At 44.2% G+C, this 25,879-nt stretch overlaps 1 protein-coding gene and 2 non-coding genes across 3 annotated transcripts in view; 1 reads left to right on the top strand and 2 right to left on the bottom strand.

Annotated features, from left to right (window-relative positions):
• The window catches only part of LOC145402916 (heparan-alpha-glucosaminide N-acetyltransferase-like), a 609,963-nt gene that overhangs the window by 471,602 nt on the left and 112,482 nt on the right, over positions 1–25,879 (bottom strand). The gene's annotated exons all lie outside the window — the stretch shown is intronic.
• LOC145402963 (5S ribosomal RNA) lies at positions 973–1,091 on the top strand. The gene has a single exon (XR_013897899.1). It is a non-coding gene; the product is annotated as a 5S ribosomal RNA (ribosomal RNA).
• LOC145402972 (5S ribosomal RNA) lies at positions 5,599–5,717 on the bottom strand. Its single transcript, XR_013897907.1, has one exon. It is a non-coding gene; the product is annotated as a 5S ribosomal RNA (ribosomal RNA).

Below are 25,879 nucleotides of genomic sequence, written 5' to 3' on the forward strand. Positions count from 1 at the left end.
GCCTTGGGAGCAGGCCATGAACCCTATGCCCAGAGTCGAGCACATTTAAAAAAAAAAAAAAAAAAAAAAAAAAAAGATAGTTTCCCTGTATAGTACAATACTTAGGTCTGAAAGGCATCTCAATGGTTGTCCATGAAGGGGGATGCTGCCCATACGTAATTTTTCCCATAAATTTATGTATTCACAGTACACGAATTCCTAGTACGCGACGTCCTCTGCCAGCCAAGTAGGCGTGTACTATTGGGATGTACTGTATTTATACATATTTATATATATATATATATATATATATATATATATATATATATATATATATATATATCTATCTATCTATATATATATATATATACAGTATATATATATATATATATATATATATCTATAAATATATAAATATATATATCTATATATCTATATATATATATAAATATATAAATATATATATCTATCTATATATCTATCTATCTATATATATATATATACATATAATATATATATATATATATATATATATATATACATATATATACAGTAATCCCCGTATTATCCGGACGTCCACTTTTCGGACATCCCCACTTACCGGACATTGTGGGCCTAGACCTTCGGAACCCAAAAATGGCCAAAAAAAGAAAAAAATCCCCCCAAAATCCGAATTTTTTTTCCCACCCGTAATTTGAAATTGTCCCACGGCGCCGAACAGCTGTTACACCACAGACACTCACCCCTTCCTTTGTCCCCCCTCCCCCCTCCCCTGTCAGGGTTGCCATTTGGTATTTTTCATTACCAAATGTGGGCCAATTTGGTCATGAAAAATTTGTTTGGTAATGAATCAGAGTAATGCATTACCAAATGGATTTTTCACATGTATGAGGATACACAGGATGGAGATGGTGGATTGTTTTCTCTCTCTGATTAATCTGCTAACGTACATAGTGTGAAAATAACCAACATGCTGTTAATTATACAAAGAGTGCCAACGGCCATACCACGTTGAGTACACCGCTTCCCGTCCGATCAGCGAAGTTAAGCAACGTTGGGTCTGGTTAGTACTTGGATGGGTGACCGCCTGGGAACACCAGATGCTGTTGGCATCCCTACGTGTCAAGTGGGGTTGGTGGAGGATTAGTGCCCCTCCCTGTAAAACAATTGACTCTAAGCCATTGGCCACCCCGTCTGGGATACATGGCGTCTGGCAATGGATGGATGGATGGATTACATGTATTTCCACGTGCATATATAATTATTCATTCAATCATTCATTCATTGCCAGACACCATGTATCCCAAACGGGGTGGCCAAGGGCTTAGAGTTAATTGTTTTACAGGGAGGGGCACTAATCCTCCGCCAACCCCACTTGACACGTAGGGATGCCAACAGCATCTGGTGTTCCCAGGCGGTCACCCATCCTAGTACTAACCAGACCCATAATTAGTGAAGAATAAATGCTAGCATTACGAATTTGGTAATGAAAATTGAGGAGTTTGGTAATGTGGCCATTGCGATCTGGCAACTCTGTTTCCCCATCACCAACACCCAAACAGTAGTTATTGCCTAACTTCGATCGCGAGTGGTAGCATATCAAAATGGGAGCCACACATGCTCATTTTTTTGTGAATAAACAGTGAATAAACTGCAATACCTCGCCACTAGACCACATGGGAATTTACAATGTTGTGCAGTGTTAAGAAATTAGAATTTAGAGTGCAAAGGATTAACTGTGGAGTGCAAATGGCGGCTGGAAATGGCCTGGTGCAACTAACAATGTGCAGTGTTAAACAGTTATAACTCACAGTGAAAAGAATTACTGTAAGTGCAGCACAACACTGGAATACTGTACGTGCTTCAAGAGCATTTTCACCACTGCCAAATCCTTACAAAAGGTGGCCACAAACGTGCTGTAACTACCCTGGATGAGGTACAGTCACTTATAATTCCTCATTCTTTGGTTCCTTTTCATTTATTTCAAGCTTTATGTCCATTATTGGTGTGAATAGGGTCTTAAATAGGTTTAAATATGTGCTATGCATGTCTGGTAGGGAGTTATTTAGGTGGCTTTAAAAATTAGGCTGGGTTAGGGTCCATAAGTACCAGTCCAGGAGCCAGGGACTTGTTGTAAGTACCCAGGATGATTAATATTGTATAAACTCACCTCGAAAACCTAATTTTGTGGTTCTTTTCCATTTATTTCAGTCTTTTATGTCCCTTATTGGTGTGATTTGGGTCTTAAATAGATGCTATGCATGTCCAGAGGAAGTTGGATAGGTGTTTTTTTGAGTTAGGGCCCATAAGTACAAGTCCAGGAGGCTGGGGCCCACTATTCGGACAGGACCACTTTCCGGACATGCCATTGGTTCTATTACATCGGATAGTGGAGGGATTACTTATACAGTAATCACTCCAATATCCGACGTAATAGAGCCATAGGTAGGTCCGGATATTGGTTCTGTCCGGATATTGGGCCCCAGCTTATGGACTTGTACTTATGGACCCTAACTCAGAGAAACACCTATACAACTCCCTCTGAACATGCATAGCACCTATTTAAGACCCAAATCACACCAATAAGGCACATAAATGACTGAAATAAATGCAAAAGAAACATAAAATGAGGGTTTAGAAGTAGGTTCATACAATAATAAACATTCTGGTGACTGGCTCCTGGACTGGTACTTACGGACCCTAACGTAGCCCAACTCAGAAAAACACCTTCCTACCGCACATGCATAGCTCCTAACACAATATTCACACCAATAAAGGACGTTAAAGAGTGAAATGAGGTAAGTATAGTATGGAAAAAAGTACAGTATGAAACATTCTGCCTACTTACAGCAAGTCCATGGCCACCTCGATGAATAACGGCCTCCTCTCGGACTCTGACAGTAAGAAGGATTTCCTGAAGCACTGGCAGTACACTGTTCCTGAAGTCTTGCACTGAACTTAGTCAATTGCACACAGATGTCCGTTCTCTTCACAGTGTGCACTCTTGTCTAACTAATTCTCCATTGTAACTTACTAAGTGTTGCACGTTAACTTTTCCCATTCTTATAATTTTCCAAAGCCAAAACAAACAAGTCTATTTACGTTAAATTTTTTTTCAATTGAGTCTTTTCTCTCACAACTGTAAATCCTTAACACAACACACTGTTTTTTTCACTGCACAACACTCTAAACTCCCGTGTGGTCTAGTGGAGAAGTTCTAGCTGTTTATTCACTGTCAGAGTCCGAGAGTATCACTGGCAGGTGACCTAGGGGTGCATTGCTGGGTCATGGTGATGGCGTACCCACTGCAGACGACTCTGAAGACAGCCGCAAACTCACGTCGAGCGGTGACTCCACCGTGGCTGATGTGCTGGGCTGTGGCTCGGAGCATGAGGGCCTGTCTTGGGGAGGCAATGGAGTGGAGCCAGGACTGGGCACAGCGGGGGTCACGGGCCTGAAAAAACTGTCAATGGTTGATTGACGCAATGACCGACGATTCTGACGATTGATGCGGTGCCTGAAAGCATGCACTTCCTCCACGAGTCCCAAGGGCCCCATCTCCCTGTAGTCTAGGACGAACTCTAGATGTTCACGGAGTGCGCTCAGCTTGGGGATGGCTGGAGTAGTGTCCTGCTGAGAGGAGTCCGCATCATAGTCACCTTCCTTGTTGGAATCTTCATGTTCGGTACTGACACCTGCAACTGAAGATGCGATCTCGATATCAGACAACGTCTGATACCCAGGATCGCCCTCGTCGTCATCCAACCACTCACGAACATCGTCCACATCAACATCATCGCCGTGCGTACGTAGCCGTGCATGGAAGTCATCCACGTCAAATCCTAGAAAATGGTACTCCACAGCCGTTCCGAGAAGCAGACGAGACCAACCATTTTCCAGAGTCTTCACAGGGACTTCCTTCCATGCACTAGCCCAGTTGTACAGTGCAGACTTGATGTTGTAGCGGCGAAGTCCGCTTGCCTCGTGTGTCCCGTCCCTCCCTGCGCTCGTCTTCATCCTCGAGAACAACCATCACCTCATCCAGGAACTTCCGACGGTATAGGCGCTTTGTTGCCACGATCACTCCTTGGTCCATTGGTTGGATGAGAGCAGTCGTATTAGGTGGCAGAAACATACACCTAATACGGCCATTTTCAGCAACCAAGTCCTTGTCGCACGGGTGGGCAGGTGCATTGTCGAGGAGAAGGAGGGCCTTTACCTGGTCGCGTGGGATTTCCAGTGTCTTCGTCTGGTAATGGATGACCTCCTTGACGAAGTGGCAATGGAATCAGTCTTTGAAGATCACAGCTGTAAACCATGCCTTCAAAGAATGGTACCAGATGACAGGAAGGACATCCATCACCCCACGAAGGCACCGAGGCTGCTTTGCGCGGCCAACAACAACGGGCTTAAGCCGGTGCATGCCGTTAGCATTGGCACAACACAAAGCAGATATCCGTTCCTTGGAGAGCTTGCGGCCAGGTACACGCTTCTCCGTCTCCTCAGCTAAAGTGTTCGTTGGCAGCGAGCGATAGAATAGGCCAGTTTCGTCTGCGTTGTAGACTTGACCAAGAATGAGGCCCTCCCTGTCAATCAAGCCTTTCACCTTGTGCTGAAACTCGTCAACTCCATCCTCGTTAGCGTCCAATGCTTCGCCATGTGCTTTACGGTTGGTAAGGCCATGCCGTAACTTGAACGCAAAGAGCCAACCCTCGGATGCCTTGAAGTCTAGGGCGTCGTGAAGCCTGGCGAACTTCTCAGCAGCAGCCTTCAGCTCCGTTCCACGTACCATCACACCAGCAGCACGTTGTTGTCGACACCAAATCAACGTGGATCGGTCGATTTCTGCAAACTTGGGGGTAAACATAACCTTCCTCTCCACATTGCGTTTGCTTCTCGACGAGAAGTCAGCCGTGTACTGCATGAGTTTGTCTTGGGATCTCTTAATATCAAACAAAGTAGACCGGGCCAGGTTAAACTAGCGAAGAATGCGGGAAGAAGACCACCCGGCATCTACTTTCTCCAATATCTCCCGTTTCTTATCCAGAGTCAACACCACTCTCTTCCTTTTCTCAGGTGGCGGGGCCATCATCACACACACAAAGAGGAGGCCCGAGAGCAGCAGGAGTGCCTGCAGCAGGTAAGGCACCACCACAAAAGCAATCATGTGGGCAGCCATAACGACGAGCGTGCACTCGCGGCGAGAAACAGGCGGAAAGTGGGGAGGATGCAGCGACGCTCTATTGGACGTCGGAGGAATGATGCGCCACAGCAATGCTCTCCCGCGTAGCGCGCGGCAAGTTCAAATTACGGGCATGAAAAATTCGTTTTTTTTTTTTTTTTTTTTTTTTTTTTTTTTTGGGGGGGGGGGGGGGGGGTTCGGACTATTTTGGGAATACTGGATCCCGGGACAATTATGTCCGGGTAGTGGGGATGTTCGGATATTGGGCGTCCGGATATTAGAGTGATTACTGTATATATATATATATATATATATATTCATTCATTCATTCATTGCCAGACGCCATGTATCCCAAACGGGGTGACCAAGGGCTTAGAGTTAATTGTTTTACAGGGAGGGGCACTAATCCTCCACCAAACCCACTTGACACGTAGGGATGCCAACAGCATCTGGTGTTCCCAGGCGGTCACCCATCCAAGTACTGACCAGACCCAATGTTGCTTAACTTTGCTGATCGGACAGGAAGCGGTGTACTCAACGTGGTATGGCCGTTGGCTATATACTGTATATACTGTATATATATAGTATATATACAGGGGAGGCGTGACGGGGGATCCGGCATAGGTCATGGGTCCAGGGCGAGATGGGGCTCAAGCTTGTACTAGAGGGTACAGGGCATTGCAGTTCCCAGGCTGCCGCTTCCACCCAGTAGAAAGGGGCCACAACCTGGGAGTAGTGCCCCAGGAGGCTGCCCTATCAGTGGGTGTATAATGGCGGGACAGTTGCAGTGCCAAGGCGCACTTGGAGGGTGTCCCTACAGCTGTCCTGGCAGGGTGCTCCGAGGCAACTACCACAGCCACTGGTAAGCTGGTGGGTTAGGGGTCCCAAATCATTGCCTGGCCCTAGGACTGTGCAGTGAGTGGGGCCTTTGGTATGTCTATCCCCCTTTATTAATACCATGACAAAATACAAGAATAAGTTTCAAAGCAAGCCTGAGGACAGTAAATCACCCAGGGGGATGAGGGTGGGTTCATGGAATGTGGGAAGTTTGAGGGGAAGAGCAGGGGAAGTCATTGAAGCATTCAGTAGGAGGTGGGTGGATGTGGCATGTTTGCAGGAAGTCCGGTACAGGGGTGGATCAGCCAGAAAGATTGTTGGTAAGGACTGTTACTATAAGTTGTTTTGAAAGGGGGGGACAGATGGATATGGGGGTGTTGGTGTGATGGTTGCAGAGAAATGGGTGGAATATGTTTGTTATGAGAGTACAGTAACCTCTCAATGAACATGAGTTTAAAAAACGCGTTTTCATTTTAACACGAGCAAATATTTAAGGAGATAAGTTTAACTAACAAGGGTTTCTCGATTTAACGCGACTTTACACATATGTAATGGTTTCAAATTAGCCGCGCGTGCCTTGGACAGCTGATAGATCGTGTGTGGCAGTTTATGCATAAATACAATTTTTTATTTGCCTGTTGCTTAAACTGGTTTTATTTGAACTATAATATTAGAAAATGAAGTTTGGCCCCATTCTAAGAAATCTGGCTCATTTTTGGACAAAATTTGGCCAGGAAAGTGATGGCAGATCTATATTGTTACAACTTGATGCTGCAGAACAGAAAGAAGAAAACCACTCAGACCAAGATAGAGCAGTTCTTTATGAAGAAGACAGAAAACTTAAAGGAGTTATCTTCATCACCTGTAGCACAGGAGTCTGAGGAAGAGGAAGGACAGCAGAGCGAGGAGGGACAACAAATTTAGGGTGGGGAGCGGCGGGAGGTGGGGTAGCGGGGTGAGGAAGGACAGCAGCAGACGACGAGTAATGCATAGATGAAGTGAGGCGGTGTGTTGTTATTGTTTGTGACCTACTTACTGTAATGAAAATGTTGCTTTTACTCTAGGGTTTTTATGACTACTAATGCATTAATAACGCTGAGGAACTTTCACAATGCCATGAATTAAGCAGAACTGAAAGAAAATCCATGTTAAAAAACGAAAACTATGTATTTGGGGAGAAGTAAACAACGCTTTGGCCCAACTAGGGCTCAAATGTTGTTTATTTCTCCCCAGATATACTGTTTTTGTTTTTTACGTGGATTTTCCTTCAAATTAATATTGCTGATTTTAAGTTTAGAGTAGCATAACTCCCCAAATGGGCAGATTTTCCCTGAGTCCAGGAACGTAACCCCCAGTATTACCATTGTTTCTTATGGGAAAATTATGTTTAAAAAATGCGATCTTAACTAACGTGACCTTTCCAGGAACCTAACCCTCGCGTTATTTGAGAGGTTACTGTACATGATAGGATATTGGTAGTGAAAATTCTGTTTGGCAGAAATATAACTGCAATTATGTTGGCATGTGTTCCACAGGCAGGATTGGATGAAGTAGAGAAAGATAGATTTTGGGATGATTTAATACGTGTAGTAGGTGGTATGCGGGCTGATGAGAGTGGTTTTGGGAGGGAACTTAAATGGACATGTAGGTGAAGCAGCACAAGGTTATGAAGAAGTACATAGGCGATGTGCGTATGGTATAAGGAATGTGGAAGGGGAAAGGATACTCGAGTTTGGGGAGGCAACGGACATGATTGTGTGCAACACAAATTTTAGGAAAAGAGAGCGTTGGTTAATTATGTATGAGTCTGGGGAAAATAGCTGTCAGATAGATTATTTTCTGGTCAGGAGGGCTGATAGGAGGTTAGTGAGGGATGTTAAAGTTATAGGAAGTGAGGAGTGTGTGCAGCAGCACAAATTATTATTTTTTATTTTTTTTATTTTTTTTTTTTGTCCGACTCTGAGCAAAGGCTTCAGGGCCTATTTCTTGGGGGCAATGACCTATCCCAAGGCCCAGTAGTCCTCCTACACCTCCACATGTCACCATTTCGGCGCTAACACCCACCGTCCATACTTAATACATGCTAGGGCCGTCTCATACAGGACTGGTGTACTGGTATTACCGGGGGTATTTTTACGACATGTTGGCGGGTCATCTGGTAGATCAGGAAAGACTGCTTTTAGGAAATTCAAATCCTTAAACTGTTCCCTGTCCCAGTCAGGATTCGATCCTGGGTCCGTTAGGACTGCAGGCCGCCTCTCTACTGATTCAGCCACCGCTTAAAGAACGAGTGATGAAAAAGAGGACTTATGTACCTAGGAGGAAAATATGGATGCTGAAAAACCAAGTAATACGGGATGCCTTCTATAGCGAGATGAGGAGAGTGGTGGCTGAACAGGGAGCCGTAGACAGAGGCGTGAATGAACAGTACAGAGGCCTCAAGAACAATCTCTTAAGAGTTACTGATGCAATATGTGGTTGAACAAGAGGCCCACCAAGACATAAAGTAAATTAGTGGTGAGATGAGGGTGTAGAAGCTGCAGCTATGGAGAAAAGAAGGTTTTTCCAAGAATGGAAGGAGGAATATTTGGCTGCCAAGCAAAGGGCTAGAAGAGACGTATACAGGGCAAAGTCTGAGTCACAGAGACTTTTACTTGATAACCTAAATCATGGGGAAGGGAAAAATATGATATTTACGGTGGCAAATCAGATGAAGAGGGATAATCAGGATATTATAGGTGAGCAGTGTGTAAAGAATGATGAAGCATGGGTAGTGGTGAATTGTAAGGATATTAAAGATGCATGGAGACAGCATTACAGACGGTTGTTGAATGAGGAGTTTGACTGGGACAGGGAAGGTTTGGAGCCAGCAGATCCAGTGTTTGGTCATTGGCCTTTGATGCTGCTACTGTGAGTGAAACAATAGGCAGGATGCAGATGGGGAAGGCAGCAGATGCGTCTGGGTTGACTGCTGAAAGGATGAAGGCCTAAGGAGATATAGGGGTGAGGTTAGCCACTGACCTGATAAATATGATTATTTATGAGTGTGTTGTCCCAGAGGATTGGCTGAAGAGTGTATTTGTAAATGTGTATAAAGGAAAGGGTGATGCTCTGGAAAGAGGAAATTATAGAGGTATTATTCAGATAATGAAGGTAATGGAGTGTTTTAGAAGGTATGATTAGAGAAAGAGTGAAAAATGATGAGATGCAGTTTGGGTTTATGCCAGGTAGGGGGACCACTGATGCCAGTCTCATTGTTTGACAGCTTCAGGAAATATATATTGGTAAGAAAAGGGATCTGCATTTTGTTTTTGTTGATTTTGAAAAGGCCTCTGACAGAGTCCCTAGAGACGTGGTGAAGTGGGCAATGAGAAAGCTTGGCTTGGAGGAGTGGCTGGTTAGGGTGGTTATGGCTATGTATGTGGGTGCTTGCACCCAGGTAAGAGTGAATGGAGATTTGAGTGGTGAGTTCTCCGTGACGTTGGTGTGCATCAGGGGTCAGTTTTGAGTCCCATGTTATTTATTATGGTACTTGATTTGTGATGGGCCAGAAGAGATGCAGAGAGTGTTGGACTGTTTGGTGAGTGAAGGTCGCAAGGTGGGTTTGGTTATTAATTGTGGAAAAACTGAAATAATCAATATGAATATGGAAAATGCGCAGGAATGTGTAATTGGAGGTATGGTTGTAAAGCAAGTTGATAGGTTTAAATATTTAGGTACTTATTTAGCCAAGGATGGTTCTTTGAACTTTGAATTCGAGGAAAGGTTAAAGAAGGCTAATCAGGCAATGGGAATGCTTAAAAATATTTGGAATAATAACAATTTCTCTGTGCATACAAAAATCAAACTTTATAAGGTAATGGTTAGGAGTATCTTAATTTATGGACATGAGTCTTGGTACAGCACAGTGACTATGGAAAATAAATTCTTGGTGTTTGAAAATAAAGCACTTAGAAGAATATTAGGAGTTAAGTGGTGGGAAAGGATACCAAATAGTAGAATTAGAGAAATAACGGGAGTGCAGCCGATCGATGAATATGTTAGATTCTCACGATGGAAGTGGCTAGGACATGTGTATAGGAGACAGGGAATAGTACGAGGTACACCAGGGTGGGTGGCACCTGGTAGGAGAGGTAGAGGAAGGCCAAAAGAGACGTGGGTGAGGACAATGAGACGGGAAGCTGGAGATGAGTGTTGGGGAGATCTTGAGGAGTTAGCACAAGATAGGATGTGGTGGTGTGAGTTCATCGAGGCCCTATGCATCCCCGAGGGTGCCACAGGAAATGATTGATTGATTGATTGACTTGAAGCCTTCTCACTTGACTTCAGAAACGGATTCCTGTGGGAGATGTTGCATGCTGATGATTTGGTGTTGATTGCAAAGAACGAAAGGGAGGTGGATGAAAGATTTAGGAAGTGGAGAGATGGTATGGGGCACAAGGGCTTGAGGGTAAATGCAGATAAAACAAAAGTGATGATATCTAGGGTTGGTGGCGGTACTGTCAAAGACGAGGGAGAGTGGCCATGTGCAGTTTGCCACAAGGGCGTGGGAAGTAATTCCATCTTGTGCAGTGTTTGTGATAAACGGGTGCACAAAAGATGTAGTGGTATTAGAGGCAGAGTGTGAGATAATGCTGATTTTATGCGTACGGAATGTCAGGAAGAGCAGATGGAGACTGTCAGGCATGAAAGGATTGAACTTGCTGATGAATCTCTTGAATGTGTGGAAGAGTTTTGTTATTTGGGAGACATGTTGTGTGCTGGAGGTGGGGCTGGAGCTAGCTCTGTGGCTAGGGTGAGAAGTGGTTGGAAAAAGTTCAGGGAGCTGTTTTCTCTCCTGACATTGAAAGGACTCTCCCTACGTGCTAAGGGGTCTTTGTATGCAGCATGTGTTATGAGTGTAATGCTGCATGGTAGTGACACCTAGGCAGTAAAGGAGGAGGATGTTCGCCAACTCAGACGTACAGAAATGACAATGATTAGGTGGATGTGTAGTGCATCCCTGCGTCCAAGGTCTGGGGGGGCTGGGTTCACGATGGAAGAGTTGAGAGGAAGGATGGGACCGGAGTGTATTGGTGTTGTGATGAGGAGAGGTAGATTGAGATGGTTTGGGCATGTGGAGAGGATGGGGGATGATAACTGGGTGAGGAAGGTGAGAAGTGTTAATATTGGGGGTGGGGTTATGAGGGGTAGACCGAGAAAAACATGGGACGAGGTCATTAAGTGTAACCTCAGGATTAAGGGACTGAACAGGGTGGCTGCAATAGATCGTGCAGCATGGACAGCCGCCACTAGGTGATCAAGGCCGACCCATGCAAGCATGTTGGAGCCTTTAAAAACAAAATGAAATGAGATACACGTCTCTACCTATATATACACCCACCGCAACTTGACTTAGGACCTACACACAGAATTGCTACAGGAGAGTTGTCTGTCTTTGTTTAGTGTTTCCATCTTTACCAAGTGAATTTTTTGGGCAAGAAGTAACTGGCAACTCCTCTGCTGTTGGCGGGAGGTGGGGAAACACTCAGCACGTCAGTGCTTGCCCAGAAGTGAGAGTGGGAGAGTATGTTCCCGTCGCTCCGAGCTTGCACCTAGCTTGCACCTCCCTCATTTCTCGTATGTATTACTGTTTGCCCCATTATTTTCCTGGAACTGTGTTGTCATGCCTGGAAAGTATGCTCAAGGGATAAGAGGGTCCATATCACTGCAAGGAGGCAGGATAATGTCCCTATCAACACAATTTGTGAATGTACAGAACGCGCAAAGTCGACCATCGTGAAGATTCTTGCTGCAGCGCGTGGCCTGCCACCTGATGTCGTACCAGAGCACAAGCATAGTGGTGGAAAGAAGAGGATGACTTCCAGAGGTACAGATACGCTTCTGAAGAGGGAAGTAATCAAGAATCCTTGCTTGACAGCAGCAGAATTGAAGAGAATGCATCCCCAGCTGTTACAAGACATTTCAATTTGAACTATCCAACACTGCATGCAGAAGGAGCTGGGTTTGCAAAGCCGCACCGCAGGCAAGAAACCGCTTCTCACTGACCACATGAATAAGTAGCACATTCAGTTTGCCAAGAAGTTTGCACACTGGACATCGGATGAGTGGAGAAAAGTTATGTTCTCCGATGAAAGCACATTTCAAGTGTTCCAGGTGCGTTCTGCCAAGGTTCGTCGCCCTGCCTCCCGTAGTCGCTATGACCCTTCTTACATGGTGCCAACTGTTAAGCACCCACAATCAGTAATGGTATGGGGGGTGTTTCCCAAGTGAAATGGGAAGGCGAGGTCTCTACTTTCTTCCTAAGAACTTAATGATGAATGATGGCCAGTACATTCAAGTTCTGAAAGATCATTTGTTAAACTTTTTTGCTATTCATGGGTGCAACTTTTTCATGCACGATTCAGCTCCATGTCATAAATCAAGAAAGGTAACAAAATGGCTTAAGAATAATCGGATTGAGGTCCTCGACTGGCCTGGCAACAGTCCAGATCTAAATCTGATAGAAAACTGCTGGGCAAAGATGAAGAAAATCATAGCAGTCAAGAAGATACCCAATCTGGACAACCTCAAGACTAAACTGACAAATGTTTGGTGCAAAGAAATGTCCTTAGATTACTTTAGAGACATAAGTGATTGCATGCCAAAATGCATCCAAATGGGCCTGGAAAACAAGGGAAACATGACTTCATAATAATGAATGGCATTTCATGAACAAACATTGTGATATACTATGATTTCTGTGTTTTTTAATACCTTGTGGGGGGAGGTCCTAAGTCAATTTGCGGTAGCTGTATAAATATAACATTATATATATATATATATATATATATAAATTATATATATATATATATATATATATATATATATATATATATATATATATAGATAGATAGATAGATAGATAGATAGATATCTCTCTATACAGCATAAATCTATCTATCTATCTATTGCCAGACACCATAATCCCGTAAAGGGTGGCCACTTACTCTGAATTTTTTGTTTTACAGGGAGGGGCACTAACCCTCCACCAACCCACTTGTTGACACTTAGAATTTGGTTATATGGTTACCACCCAGCATTGTAAATGGTTTCTTGGCTTACAGCAAACCATTTAGCTTGTCACTCAATGTAAAGCCACCTGTACAGGAAAGAAAAGCAATAAGAAGTGACAGGAAAATGGGAGAAATAGGAAGAGGAAGGCAGGCACAGAAAAAAAAAAAAAAAAAATGATACAGGCTAAGGAAGAAGTAGGCAGCACTACATCAAGTGAGAGGATGATGGTCACCACCATCTACTAGAGAGAGAGAGAGAGAGAGAAAGAGGGAGAGAGAGAGAGAGAGAGATATGCTCTGGTCTAGATATGGGAATAAGATGCAAAGGACCTAATCATAAGTATAACATAGGAAGAGAGAGAATCACCAAAGCAAGGGATGAGAAAGATCAAGCAGTGACCATATAGGATAAACTACCACCAAAGAAGCCTATGAATAAGATCACTGGAAGAGCATATAGAATCATGGCCAATATAGGCATGGCTTTCAGCCATCTGGATGAGGAAGTGTGGTAGTAGTAGTGGTTGTTCCTTAGGCAGTGTGGCCGAACACCCCGAGTCCCTAAGGAAGGCCATGGCTGAAACCGGGCTTGCCCACAGAGCTTTCAAGGAGTGTATGTTGTGCTGTTGGTGCAGGTGACTGTGTGCAATGCAGTCTTCCATAATATGCTTAATAATATGGGGTGCTGTGCTGCATCGTGAACAGGCGTCAGCGAGGGAATCATCCAGCCTCTTCTGATAGCTCAAGAAGGCTGGACGATGCCCACATCTCAGCTTGGCCAGGTGGATCTTGTCCTCACAAGAGAGATAGGAGTCAGAAGGGTGGATATCTGGAGGCTGTGCATGCAGCAGTGTGTTGTCTTTCAGTGACTGAATGGAGCGGCGAGTGATTTGAGTATGGATATGTTTCTGGAAGCTGGTTTGAAGCAAGCGAGGGGGAAGAGATGACAGTATTGTGTGCTGGATGTTGTTTTGATGTTCCTTGGTGTGTGTGTGTGGATGTGCTGCCATGTAGTGTAGTGGATGGTTTGGGTTTGTGGAGGCTGCGGTGAAAATTTGTGCCTCTCATGTCTATATGACCTTTGACTTTGAGAACTTTGGTTTTTTGATGTAGCTGGTCTGTGGGTGTAGTATCTGTGCAGCCTGTGATTATTTTTAGGGCCTTGTTCTGTATGGTCTGTAGACTGCTGTAGTGTGTTTTTGTGAGGTTAGATGCCTAAGCAGGGCTTGCATAATTCATCACTGAATGTATGTGTTGTTTGTATACTGTGGTGGTGGTTTCTTTGTTGTGTCCAGATGTTGTATGGGCAAGTGACCTTAAGGCTTTGAGTCTTGGTGTTAATTTATCTTTATTGTTTGTGATGTATTGTTTAAATGACATTGATGTACAGTATTGTATGTTACACCAAAGATTTTGTGTGCGTGTGTGTGTGGTAGGGGAGTGTTGTTGATGGTGAGATGAGGAATGTGACCGTGTTCTGCTGTCCAGTTTGTGAGAAGGGTCATTGTAGATCTGGCTGGAGCTATTCTGAACCTGTTTGTGGTGAACCATTCGTGTAGTGTGTTGAAATAAGCCTGGAGGATGTGTGTGGCGGCGTTTGCATTTTGGTGCATACATGTAAGTGTTATGTCATCTGCATAGGAAGCTATGTTTATCTGTGGTGTGTGGGGTGTGTGTATGTCATGCAGGTATATGTTAAAGAGAGTAGGGGACAAAACAGATCCTTGGGGGACGCAGTTTATGAAGTTTCTTATGTTCGATGACTGACCGGCAAATGTTACATGTGGACATCTGCCAGCTAAATAGTTTGCCAGCCATCTTTTTGTGTTATTCTGCATGTTTGTGTTGAATATTTTGTTTGTGAGGCTGTGGTGGGGGATGGCATCAAAAGCTTTGCTAACGTCTAGTGTGACTAGGAGTGTTCTGTGTGATGGCCTAGCTGAATTGATGCCATCAAACGTTCTCTGTGTAAGGTCTGTAAGAAGAGTGTTTGTAGAGTGTAGCAGCCTAAAACCATGTTGTGATGGGACTAGGGGGATATGAGGTGTAACTAGTTGATACCAGTCATTCAGTGATTTGGGAGGGGGTGCAGAGGAGTGTGATGAGGGTGTGTGAGGAAGGTAATGCAGGGTCTTTGTTGGGTTTGGGGATAGTGATGATAGTGCCATGCTTCCAGATGTTGGGTATTTTGTTGTGTGAGTAGCTGTAGTCTGATATGTTGGAGAGTGCTTGTATGCCTTGCGGTCCAAGGTATTTAAGGTGTATGTTTCTTATGCTGTCTGGTCCACAGGCAGATGAATGCTTAAGGCTGCTAATGATGTGCTTCGTCTGGTTGTAAGTGAAAGGTGTGAAGTCTGGGTCTGTGGGGAACTGTCTCTTGTGTCGGATGACACGTTGATTGTCGTGGTGGGGATTTAGATGGCTGACATGTGAAAAGTGATTGATGAGAGTGTTTGCTTGTTGTTTGTTTCAGGGTTTGGTGTCTGTTGTTGTGATGGCAACATGTGATTATGTAGTGTTGCTGTTGGAGAGTGTGATGCTGTTTGGTGTTCTGTAGAGTTTGCTGGTCTTTGTTTTGTGATCATGTGTTTAGAGATAATTATTCCAATACAGTGTTTGCTGTTCTGATATTTTATTGTTTATTTGAGTGTTGAGTTTGTTAGTGCATACTGCTGTTAGTATGTGTGTGTGCGCACACACTTGTTACGTTGCAAGTGGTGATGTCATCGGAAGAGTCTTGTGGTATGCAGGGCGGAGTCCGCTCAGTAGGAGGTGTGAGGCCGATGAGTGCAGTTGTTTCACATTCCAACACTGGTAGCAGAGCATGATTTGAGCATAATGGCGGCATGCTCAACTAAGTGGCCTCCAAAACTTGAAAATGATTCTGCCTGTGAGATCTGGAAGAAGGACATCGACATTTGGTGCGAACTGACGGACTCACCGAGAAAGAAGCAAGCTCCAGCCATTCACCTTTCACTGTCAGGAAGTGCAAGGGTGGCATTTTCAGAAATTGATGCCACTGATATGAAACGAGATAATTGTGTTCAGACCTTGTTGAACAAACTAGACGGCTTATTTCTTGCGGACAAAGGACGTCGGCAGTTTGCAGCTTTTCATGAGTTGTACAACTTCAGAAGAGTCAGTGATACGAACATTCATAAGTCTGTGGCAGAATTTGAGCATGTTTATTTCAAATTTACGAAGCAGGACATGCTACTGCCGAATTCCGTGATGGCTTTTATGCTTCTGGCTTCATGCAAACTTTCAGACACTGAGCAACAACTAGTGATGTCCGTGATAACTGAGGTAACTTATGAAAATATGAAATCTGTCCTGAATCGTATTTTCGCTGGGGAAATTTGTGGGCAGAACGATGCGTCGGTGTCTGCCAGAGAGGTGAAAAGTGAATCAGTTTTTTGGAGTGACAAAGTCGGGAAAGAGGAAACGTTTTACGTTACAGGTACTCGACGAGGAAGGACACTGTTTCGGGGTGGTGCAGTACGTGATCATGATTGTAATGATGACCATTCAACTGTGTCTGCTAGAATTTCCCAACGCTCATCCACCGACAAGAAGCAGAAACCGCTCAGGCCTGATGGAAAGGTATCGAGATGTTTAGTATGCGATTCTCGATTTCATTGGGCACATGACTGTGCAGATGCATACAAAAATAAAGGCAGTCGGGAAGAAAATTCTGAAACAGTGCACCTGACATTATTTATGGGCTATGCGGAGGATGCTACTAGTAAAGGTAAATTACAGACGCAAGTAGAAAAATCTAAGGGATGTGCTGTTCTAGACATAGGGTGTTCTACAACTGTGTGTGGAGTTGAATGGATCAAATGCTATCTAAGTGAGCTCAGTGATTAAGAACGTGAGGCTATAATAGAAAAAAGGTCATCCTCAACGTTTACTTTTGCTGATGGTGTCACAGTTTCTTCCCTCAAATGTGTTACTCTGCCATGCTACATTGGAAATATACGTGCAACCATTGTGACTGATGTGGTGAGCTGCAATATTCCCTTGCTGCTGAGCAAACGCTCCATGAAAAAGGTAACAATGCTGATTAATTTTGAAAGTGGCCAGGTTAGAATTTGTGGAACTACCATTAATTCTAGTCCTCATCTTCAGGCCATTACCTGCTACCAATTTCTCTGTGACTAGGCCGAGAGTTTTGTGGAACTATCACGCTGGCATCTTTGGGGGAGATGTAGACAAAACAGCTTTGAAGTTTCACAGGCAGTTTGGACACCCAACGTCAGCTAAACTAATAAAACTTATTACAGATGCTGGAATTAAAAGTTCAGAACTGGAGCAGGCTATCAAGGCTGTACCTGATGCATGTACAGTCTGTTGTAGATACAAGAGAGCCAAGCCCCAACCTGTAGTCATTTTGCCCATGGCATCTAAGTTTAACGAAGCCATAGCTATGGATTTGAAAGCTTGGGGAAGGCATTATTTCTTAGTCCTTGTTGATTTGGCGACCAAGTATTGCACCGCAATAGTAATCACGGACAAATGTGCGACCACCATTATCAAAGGAGTATTTCGGAGCTGGATTGTTCTGTTTCATACACCTGGAAAAATTCTTACAGATAATGATTGTGAACTCAGCAATGCTGAAATGCGAGCGTTAGGAGAGGCCTTTAATATCAAGATCACGACAACGCCTGCAGAGAGTCCATGGAGCAACGGAGTATGAGAGCGTCAAAATGTTGTCATTGGTGACATTGTCAGGAAAATAATGGCTGATAGCCAGTGTGACTTGGATGTGGTCTTGGGGTGGGGAGTATCAGCAAGAAATGCTCTCACCAACTATGCAGGTTTTTCTCCTAATCAACTTGTTTTTGGTCAAACCCTGGCCTGCCTAATGTGTATGCAAATGATCCTCCAGCCTTGGAATCCATATTGCCATCAAAAATTGTGACGGACAATATTAGCCCTCTTCATTTAGCAAGACAAGAGTTTATAAAGACTGAATACGGGGAACGTTTGGCTAGGGCTCTGCGGCACAACATACGTTCCAGTGACTTAAACGACATCCAAAATGGAGGTGAAGTCTTTTACAAAAGAAATGACACCCATGAATGGCATGGTCCTGAAATTGTAATAGCCAGAGATGGAATACAAATTCTGGTGAGACACGGCAGTGTCTCCGTGCGAGTGCACGTGAGTAGTCTAGCATGTGCTCCAGAACAAAATACTACAGTTGGGGATGGTGTCACTAGTGATGAGAAGAACAATGTAGTCCAGGAGAAGCCTAACGACGATTCTTCGCAAGTGTTGAATGACTATCCACCAGATGATGAGTCGGAAAATGATGCAATTCTGGAGGATCAACCTCCCACAGTTTCTCTTCCGGTTACTGAACCTCCCAAGGTTTCTGTTGGTCAATGTATAAAGGGAATACATTCAGAGAATGGAGAGTTGGTGACTGGAAGGATGTGAGTCGGGCGCGTAATGCCACTGGAAGTACAAAAACTGCTACAATTCCAAGAGGAACTCTGACGGCTATATTGATTGGGTGGATCTGCAAAATGATTTTAGCACATGGGAAGTAATTGATGATGACGCAGAAATGCTTGTTCTTTTTAACATTGAGGACATATTACAAGCCAAGGAAAACGAAATTACAAACTGGCACAATAATGATGTGTATGAGGAAGTAGATGATGATGGGCAAGATGCCATGATGGTTTGATGGGTTGTGACAGAAAAAATGAGAAACAGAAGGCCGAGTGTTAAAGCCCATTTAGTCGCCAGAGGATTTGAGGAAGACACAGTGGATCTCCAGAAAGACTCTCCTGCATGCTCAAAAGGGGCTGGGCATTTGGCACTTGCTTTTGCCTCCACCAACCAATGGGATTGCCACGCTATTGACGTGAAAGCTGCCTATCTGCAAGATAACGACATTAAGTGAGCTGTTTATTTATGTCCTCCACCTGACTATGCAAACGGTAAGATGTGGAGACTAAAGAAAACGGTTTAAGGTCTTTGTGATGTTGCTAGGCATTGGTATCTGTGCGTAAAAGATCAATTGTTGAGTCTCAGGGCTAAAAGTGTCATCACTGGATTCAGCGCTGTTCTCTTGGAGCAATAGTGGCAAAGTCAAAGGCACTGTATGCAATTATGTTGATGATTTCCTTTGGGCTGGTACACATGAGTTCAAGCAGCAGGTGATCAACCGTTTGAGCCAAATATTCCTCATCGGCACTTCGGAATCAAAAGCATTCAAATATGTTGGTCTAAATGTCATCTCCAACATCGATGGCAGCATGACGCTTGACCGGTTCCAGTATGCCTTGTCTTTGAAACCAGTCACGCTGAGCTGACATCCTGCAGCAGTGAAATCAGGAGAGCTGTCCAAGTCTGAGAAAACAGAGTACCGAGCGTTAATTGGACAACTCAATTGGATTGCCACACACACTCAACCAGATATTGCGTTTGATGTGTGTGAGTTGAGTACGACTAGCAACTGAGCTACCGTGGAGGATTTGCTTAGGCTCAACAAAGTGATCGTATGGGTGAAGACTGACAACATGAAGCTATACATTCCAAGAATGGGGCCGCTTGATGAATGTTATATAGAGTGCTTTTCAGATGCCTCTTTTGCCAACCTTGTAGGCAGTGGGTCTCAGGGAGGTTTTGTGATCTTCCTACGAGATGCTAGTGAGGCGAGATGTCCCATATTTTGGCAGACTAGAAAGATCAAGCAGGTTGTCAAATCTACTTTATCTGCTGAAGCATTGGCGCTGCTTGAAAGTGCTGAGACTACTGAATATCTAGCCAACATACTGCATGATGTCTCTGGATGTGGAAATTTCAAGATCAAGTGTTTCGTCCAAAACAAGAGTTCGGTGGACACCCTTTACTCCTGCAGGAGCGATGAAGAGAGGAGATTGCACGTTGATATTGCTGTATTACAAGACATGTTGCAGCGAGGGGAGATTGATGAAGTGTCTTGGGTGGATACATCACAACTGGCTGACTGTCTCACCAAGAAAGGTGCCTCGACCGAGCAGCTGCGTGCAGCAGTCAGCCGGGCCTAGAAGGATTATAGTACTTCAAGGGACACCACATATTTGTATGTGGTTACAGACTGGGTCTTAATGGTACTCAAACAAAAGTTTATGTATTGGATACACAGTGTGATTAGGATGCCAATAATCCATTCAGCTTCGTCTTCGGAAACTCTCATCAAATTAAGAAGAGAGGACAAGAGTGTTAGTGCATATTGCTGTTAGTGTGTGTGTGTGCGCACACACTTGTTATGTTGCAAGTGGTGACGTCATCGGAAGAGTCTTGCGGTATGCAGGCGGAGGCTGCTCAGTAGGAGGTGTGAGGCCAGTGAGTGCGGTTGTTTCGCATTCCAACAGAGTTCTTGTATTTGTTGTATGGTGTCTTGTGTATGGAGTGTTGGGGAGGGTCGTATGTGTCACATTGACTGATAAGGCCTTGAATTTCTGGTGTGAAGTTGGGATTGTGTCTCTTTCTGTTGCCTCTAGGAATGTGTCTTTTGTCTGCATTTTGAATAATTGTATTGAAAGTGTGCACAGTGGTGTTGATGTTTATGATGGATGTAGTGTTTAATGTTTTAAAGTGTTGTTCTGTTTCAGTTGTGAAGGGCTCCCAGATGGATCTCTTATAATTAGCATATGTGTGTCTGTGGCTAGCTGGGGTGATTCTGGTTTTGGTAGTGATTATGACTGGGAGGTGGTCAAAGCCAAGGGTTTTGACCACTCTCCGGGATGTTGTGGGGGTGAGGTTTGGGGAGCAAAAGGTTATGTCTGGGGATGATGGGAGGAAGAGGGCTTGGTGTGGGATATGGGTATGTTGATGGAGATTACTGAGTATGAAAAGAATTATCTGTTTGGGATTGTAGTGCCAGCCCTCTGTCTGTGTCAGAGTTGTTGACAGGCCAGGCTGATGCCTTAGCGTTGAAATCACCACCCAGGATGGTGTTGGGTATGTTTGTGATATGGTGTATTTGAGGAGAGTAATTGTGTGGTACTGTGGGGGACGACTGGGGGGGGGGGAATGTAAGCATTGGTGTTATACGTGATTTGTTACCAATGCATATTTTAACTTATTGTATTTCTGTTGAAGTGTCATGTGGGGGGAGAAGTGACTTTGTGTGTGCACTAGCATCTGAAAAGTTGATGGATTGATGTACCAGGGTGATGAGTCCACTGCCACTGCCGTTGGTCTGGTCTTGCCTAATGGTGGTGAAATTATGCAATGTACGTGTTTTTTGTGTTCTGCACAGTTTAGTTTCTTGTAAGATGGCAATGTGTATGTTCTGTTGTTTGATGAATTGTGTGCATTCTTGTTTTTTGGTGTTTATGCCATCTATGTTTATCTGAAGAATGTTTATGTTGTGTGTACGATGTGTGTTGGGTGCTGCAGACGAGGGGGAGGTGGGGGTGTGCATGGAGGGGAAGGGGTAGAAGAAGGCTGTGATGGAGATAAGCGTTGGGGTAAATTAGATTGGGGTGGAATGGTAGGGGTTGGGGGACTGGATGGTGTGGGAAGGATCGGTGGGTTAGGGTGAGGAGGTGTGGAGGAAGTAGAAGAGGGGTTGTTGGGGGAATTAGTGGGAGGGGGAAGGAGCATAAGGAGCAGGTCCATGTGTCTATGTAATATTTTCTGGATGCAATGTTGTGCAGGTGTAATGAGTCTGGTTCTTGCAGGAGCTGCACTGAACTGAACCTATGTCTGTTGGCTCAGTGACAGGTTTTGAGCATGGTGGACATATGTATTTGTTGACTGGTCCTGCATTGCTCTCACTGTCACTAGCTAGAAGAAGTCTTCGAGAAATGACTGCCAGGAAGTCATTTCTTGGTACAGAAAAAAAAGTGTTGTTGTATGTGTTGTGTCGAGAGATATGATACTTGCCTGGGCGACCGAAGCCACTCCCAGGTTCTTGGACCCCGTGAAGGGCCGAGGGGGTTTGTGGTGGTCTGGCCCCCATGCTGTCCTCCTCCTATGCTTCGACAGCCTCTGGGGGTAGACTCATGGCAAAGACGCCACCACTTCAGGTCCATGAGGAAGTGTTGAGAGAGATGGTCATGTCCACGATGAGACCGAAATTAGAATATGCAGCAGTGATATGGTCACGACATTTAAAGAACCATATAAGAAAATTGGAAAAGGTGCAGAGGGTGAAAACTAGGATGCTACCAAGTTTGAGAGAATTGTCTTATGAAGAACAACTGAAGAAAATGAATTTACCTGTGCTCTGTGAGAGAAGAGAGGGAGGAAATTTGACTGCAATGTTTAAAGGAGTTGGGAAACAGGACCAGGTTGACAGAGAAGATGTGTTTGTGGATGATGATGGAAGGACAAGAGGACATGAATACAAACTGAAGAGCAGATGCTTAAATGACGTTAAAAAATTTGGATTCCTGAATTGAAATATAGACAGTTAAAAGAGTCTGACAGGACATGGTGCAAACAAAGAACATCTATCTATCTATCTATTGCCAGACGCCATAATCCCGTAAGGGGTGGCCATTTGACTCTGAGTTATTTGTTTTATAGGGAGGGGCACTAACCCTTCACCAACCCACTTGTTGACACGTAGGGAGGACGTATGGTTTGGTTATATGGTTACCACCCAGCGTTGAAAATGGTTTCTTGGCTTACAGGAAACCATTTGGCTTGTCACTCAATGTAAAGCCACCTGTAATGGAAAGAAAAGCAATAAGAAGTGACAGGAAAGATGGGAGAAATAGGAAGAGAGGAGGGCAGACACAGAAAAAGAATGATAAAGGCTAAGGAAGAAATAGGCAGCACTACATCAAGTGAGTGGATGATGGTCGCCACCACCTACCACAAAGAACATACAAATGTTTAAAAGTAGACTCGATAAATTATGATATGGAAACAGGACAACATGAACTTAGCTCAAATCCTGTATACTACAACTAGGTAAATACATCCCTGTCTTCGTCCAGTACTTACTGGAATGAAGTCAGATCTTCCTTTTCCACACTTGAGAGCACTCTCAGAATTTGAATGAAGGCAGGCAATCAGCTGGATTATCCCTGTGGGGATCCCACGGAGTTGTATGAGTTTTCATGGTTCCTCCTGATATACTGATCAAATGCCTACTTGAGATCCACACAGGATGCTAGTAGACCTTGTTGATAATTAAGGCAGTGTTCCTTGAGAACCTGAAAAGCTAAGTTGAGGTAAACCATAGCCTTACTGGGCGTGAACCTGGATTGCTCAGGCCTATGAAACTTCGGTAAATGGTCCTGGATACGCAACAGGAAAATGTAAGTAAGAACCCTGCCTGGCACACTAAGCACTGTAATACCACAGTAGTTACTACAGTCATGCCGCCCTTCTTTCCTTTCTACACAGGAATGACCAAACTCTTTGTACAGTCAGGAGGAATGTTACTAATTTGCCAAATGGCTTCTATGATTGCATGTAATGCCCTGATCATGGCTTCACACCCAGCTTTGATCTGTTCCGTTGAGATGCCACAAATACGAGATGCTCAACCACTTTTCAACTTATCCACTGCCTTCATGACTGCCTCTAGAGAAGGCACAGTATTATCAACTGGTGAGAGTTCAGTCAATGGTTGTACACCTGTTGATGGAAGCTCTCCACTCCAGTGTCGACGGTGAGTCAACACCCCCGCCTGATCACAAATACAAGCTGCTCTACCACTTTTCAACCTATCCACTGCCTTCATGATTGCCTCCAGAGAAGGCACAGTACTATCAACTGGTGAGAGTGCAGTCAATGGTTGTACAACTGTCAATGGAAGCTCTCCACTCTAGCGTCCAGGGTGAGTCAACATCCCTCCCTGATCACAGGCACTCTCCAACAAACTCATCAGTTACTGCCAGGGTAGCATACTTAAAGGTATCCAATAATTCATCTGGGTCCCCATGAGTACTGAGTATTTCAAACCTATTCGAGACTGCCACTGCATACTCATATGCACACTCCTCATCCCTGAGTTTCTCAAGATGAAATTATTTTGTGTTGCCTCGAGCATCTCTCAGTTCTGATTTGTTGCCTTACAGTGGCAACAAGTCTGTGATCAGTAGCAAAGAACTCTGCACTCCTGAAAATCCTGCAGTTCTAAAGGATCCTCCAGTGAGTACTAACAAGCATTAGGTCATTCTCCTTTACAGTCCCTCCAGTATGGGAACACCAAGTTCAGCAGCAAAGACCTGGCTGCTGGAACCAAGATCTAATTCTTGAATTTGCAAAATCAAGAAGGTAAGAACTATTAGAATTACAGGTTCCAGAGCCATGGGGACCTACACATTCCTCAAAGCTTTTCCTGTCAGTGCCAGTAATTGGACTGATGTCACCCATGACCAAGAGTGTATCTCATGAGAGGCACTGTTCAATAACTGAGTCAGTTTAGTGTAGAACAGCTCCTTCTCTTTAAGATCACTCATCTTTGTTGGAGCGTACACAGCAATAGGAGAGATGAAGCCTAAGGAGTGTTTCAGCCTCACCAGGATTATATGCTTCTGACATGAGACAAAGCGAGCAGCAATTGCCACAGAAAGTTGGATTGCAATTTCCTTCAAGGTGGACTGCCAATCAAGGCAAACGAGCTCCATCCACCCTGCTAGATGGTCGTTTGCTTAAGCAGCTCAACTACCCTTTGACAAGTCTCGTTTTTTGTCCTGCAAGGTTTCTAACCACCCTCCTCATTGGTCTAGGCCAGTGGGGTTGCCAGTTTAGTTGCCAATGATCCGACCATGAAACAGGTAATACCGGATTACATGTTACCAGTAGCAGAGTAATGTCTGACCAGACCTGTTATATCAAAGAGTATATATAGTTTTTGATGTTAGACACATTGTTTTTTGTGCATCACAGGAAGTACAGTAAATTCTAATGCCACAGTTTACATGTCAATCAGTAATTTTTCTGTATCTTCCCATGACCATGATTTTTAAAAACAGCATAAAAAAGGTTTGTGGAGTGAGGAGGAGATGCAAGGGTGTGCAAGGGACAGCATGGTGGAATGATGAGGTGAAACGAGCTGTGGAACAAAAGAAGAAGGCATATAGTGAATGGTTAGTGAGTAGAGGTAGGGGAGAAGATGAGAGAGAGAAGAGAGAGGTATATGTGAGCAGGAGAAGGGAGGTTAAGAGACTGGTGAAGGAGAGTAAAAAGAAGGTGGATGAGGAGTTTGGGAGGAATCTGAGTGTGAAATGGAGGGAAAGTAAGAAATTGTTTTGGAAGGAGGTAAAGAAAGTAAGGCAGTGTGAAAGGGGAAATAGTAGGTGAGTGAAAGATAGGAATAATAGATTTTTGGTGGAGAAGAGAGAGAAACTGAGGAGATGGAAGGAGCACTTTGAGGATTTGTTGAATGTGGAGAGTGAGAGCAGTGCGAGTATAAGTAGTTGGGGAATGGCTGGGAGAAGAAGAGATGAAAGGAGGGAGGAAGAGATCAGTAGGGCGGAAGTAGTGGAAGCGATGAAGATTAAGTTGGGAAAGGCCCCAGGAATTGATGGAGTGTGTGGTGAAATGCTTAGGTATGGGGGTGACATTGTTGTGGAGTGGATATGGAAGTTGTGTAGATTGGCTTGGGAAGAGGGAAGGGTTCCAGAGGACTGGAAATCAGGTATAATTGTTCCTTTATACAAAGGAAAAGGAGAGAGAGAAGTATGTGGTAACCATAGGGGTATTTGCCTACTTAGTGTGACTGGTAAAATACATGGTAGAATACTCATTGATAGGGTTAGGCATATGACAGAGGAGCTAGTTGGAGAAGAACAAGGGGGATTTAGGAAGGGAAAAGGGTGTGTAGATCAGATATTTGTTTTAAGATGTTTAGTGG

This window comes from Coenobita brevimanus, chromosome 59, assembly GCF_032717465.1.
Source record: "Coenobita brevimanus isolate Jiangsu-jjx chromosome 59, ASM3271746v2, whole genome shotgun sequence".
Lineage (NCBI taxonomy): Eukaryota > Metazoa > Arthropoda > Malacostraca > Decapoda > Coenobitidae > Coenobita > Coenobita brevimanus.